Here is a 3,102-nt window from a genome sequence, read left to right on the forward strand (position 1 = left end):
TCCGATCACTCTCCGCTATGCAGTCTATTCTCTGCTGTCTCTCCGCTCTGCAGTCTCCGCTCTCTCCCTTGACTCCGCTCTCTTCGCTCTGCACTCTCTCTGCTCCATTCTGCAGTCGCCGCTCTGCAGTCTCTGCTCCGCGCTCTCCGCTATGCTCTCTCTGCTCCGCTCTCTCTCTGCTCTGCTCTCTCCGCTCTGCAGTCTATGCTCCCTCGGCTCTGCACTCTCTCCGCTCCGCTCTGCAGTCTCCGCTCCACTCTCTCCACTATGCTCTCTCCGCTCCGCGCTCTCTCTGCTCTGCAGTCTATGCTCCCTCAGCTCCGCTTTCTCTCGACTCCGCTCTCTTTGCTCTGCAGTCTCCACTCTGCAGTCTCTGCTCCGCTCTCTCTCTCCACTGTGCTCTCTCCGCTCTGCAGTCTCCACACTGATCTCTCTCCGTTCTCTCTCGCCTCTGCTCTCTCCGCTCTGCAGTCTCCGCTCTGCAGTCTCCGCTCTGCAGTCTCTGCTCTGCAGTCTCTCCTCCACTCTGCTCTCTCTCCGCTCTGCTCTGCAGTCTCCGCTCTGCTCTTTCTGCTCTCTCTCCGCTCTGCAGTCTATGCTCTGCTGTCTCTACGCTCTGCAGTCTCTGCTCACTCTCTCCTCTCTGCACTCTCTCCTCTCTGCACTCTCTCCGCTCTGCACTCTCTCTGCTCTGCACTCTCTCTGCTCTGCACTCTCTCTGCTCTGCACTCTCTTCGCTCCGCTCTCTCTGCTCTCTCTCTGCTCTGCTATCTTTCCACTTCGCAGTCTCTGCTCCGCTCTGCAGTCTCCGCTCTGCAGTCTCCGCTCTGCAGTCTCTCTGCTCTCTTTAGTCTCCGCTCTGCACTCTTTGCTCTGCTCGCTCCACTCTCTCTCCATTCTGCTCTCTCCGCTGTGTTCTCTCTGCTCCCTCTCGGCTCCGCTCTGCACTCTCTCCGCTCCGCTGTGCAGTCTCCGCTCTCTCTCCATTCTCCGCTCTCCTCTCCGTTCTCTGCGCTGCGCTCTTCTCTCTCCCCGCTCCACTCTCTCCTCTTTCCGCTCTACTCTCACCGCTCTCTCCGCTCCACTCTCTTCTCCCGCTCTGCTCTCTCCGCTCTCCTCTCTGCTCCCTCCTTTCTATGCTCCTCTCTCTCCGCTTCACGCTCTGCACTCTCCGCTCTGTAGTCTCTGCTCTGCAGTCTCTGCTCCGCTCTCTGCTCTGCAGTCTCTGCTCCGCTCTCTGCTCTGCAGTCTCTGCTCCGCTCTCTGCTCTGCAGTCTCTGCTCCGCTCTCTGCTCTGCAGTCTCTGCTCCGCTCTCTCTGCTCTGCAGTCTCTGCTCCGCTCTCTCTGCTCTGCAGTCTCTGCTCCGCTCTCTCTGCTCTGCAGTCTCTGCTCCGCTCTCTCTGCTCTGCAGTCTCTGCTCCGCTCTCTCTGCTCCGCTCTCTGCTCTGCTCTCTCTGCTCTGCAGTCTCCGCTCTTCTCTCTCCGCTCCGCTCTGCACTCCCCGCTCTGCTCTCTTCTCTACTCTCTCCATTCCGCTCTCTCTCCGTTCTCTCCGCTCCTCTCTTTCTCTGCACTCTCCGCTCTGTAGTCTCCGCTCTGCTCTCTCCGCTCCACTCTCTCTCCGCTCTGCACTCTCCACTCGGCATTCATCGCTTCGCTCTCTCCGCTCTGCAATCTTTGGTCTGCTCTCTCCCCGCTCTCTCCTCTCCCCGCTCTCTCCTCTCCCCGCTTTCTCTCTGCTCTGCGCTCGGACCACTCCTCTCCCCGCTCCGCTCTCTCCTCTCCCCGCTCTTTTTTTGCCCTCTCCTCTCTGCTCCGCTCTCTCCCCGCTCTGCTCTCCTCTCTGCACTCTCTCCACCCTGTTCTCTCCTCTCTCCCCGCTCTGCTCTCCTCTCTGCGCTCTCTCCACCCCGTTCTCTCCTCTCCGCTCTCCCTCCGCTCTCTCTGCACTCTCTGTTCCGCTCTCTCCTCTCCCCACTCTCTTTTTTGCTCTCCGCTCTTTGTTCTCTCCGCTCCGCTCTCTCCCCACTCCGCGCTCTCCTCTCTCCGCCCCACTCTCCACTCCTCTTCCCGCTCGCTCTCCTCTCTCTGCTCTTTGCTCCGCTTTCTCTCTGCTCTGCGCTCGTTCCACTCCTCTTGCTCAGCTCTCTCCTCTCCCCACTCTCCTCTCCCTGCTCTCACCTCTCCTCGCTCCGCTCTCTCTGCTCTTTCTCCGCTCTCTCTGCTCTTTCTCCGCTCTCTCTGCTCTTTCTCCGCTCTCTCTGCTCTTTCTCCGCTCTCTCTGCTCTTTCTCCGCTCTCTGCTCTTTCTCCGCTCTCTCTGCTCTTTCTCCGCTCTCTCTGCTCTTTCTCCGCTCTCTCTGCTCTTTCTCCGCTCTCTCTGCTCTTTCTCCGCTCTCTGCTCTTTCTCCGCTCTCTGCTCTTTCTCCGCTCTCTTTTCTGCTCTCACCTCTCTCCACTCTGCAGTCTACGCTCTCTCCTCTCTCTCTGCTCCGCTCTCCTCTCTCCGTTCTCTCCCTACTTTCTCTCCATTCGCTCTGCAGTCTCTGCTCTCGCTCCGCTTTGCTCTCTCCGCTCTGCAGTCTCTGCTCTCTCCTCGCCGCTCTCTCTCCATTCTCTCTGCTCCTCTCTCTCTCCACTCTGCAGTCTCCACTCTGCTCTCTCCGCTCCACTCTCTCCACTCTGCAGTTTTCGCTCTGCAGTCTCCGCTCTGCTTTCTCCTCTCTGCTCCGCTCTGCACTCTCCTCTCCGCTCTGCTCACTCCCCGCACTGCTCTCTACTCTGCTCGCTCCCCGCACAGCTCTCTCCACGCTTTCTCCTCTCCCCGCTCTGCTCTCTCCTCTCCCCACTCTCTCTCTCCTTTCTCCTCTCCCCGCTCCGCTCTCTCCTCCTCTCTCTCCGTTCTCTCTGCTTTCTGCTCTCGCCTCTCTCTCCGCTCTGCTCTCTCAGCTCCGCTCTCTCCTCTCTCTCCGCTGTCTCTGCCTGCTCAGCTCTATCTCCGCTCTCTCCCCACTCCCCTCTCTCCCCTTTCCACTCTCTCCTCTCTGCCCTCTACTCTCTCTCCGCTCCGCTCTCTCCTCTCCCCTCTTCTATCCTCTCTCT

General features: G+C 59.6%; 1 pseudogene; it reads right to left on the bottom strand.

Moving 5' to 3' along the window:
* Window positions 1–1,519: 1,519 nt before the first annotated feature.
* Window positions 1,520–3,102, bottom strand: part of LOC141164102 (uncharacterized) — a 7,741-nt pseudogene continuing 6,158 nt past the window's right edge.

This window comes from Phyllobates terribilis, unplaced genomic scaffold, assembly GCF_046119375.1.
Source record: "Phyllobates terribilis strain yellow unplaced genomic scaffold, ASM4611937v1 Scaffold_10__3_contigs__length_209671492, whole genome shotgun sequence".
Taxonomy (NCBI): domain Eukaryota; kingdom Metazoa; phylum Chordata; class Amphibia; order Anura; family Dendrobatidae; genus Phyllobates; species Phyllobates terribilis.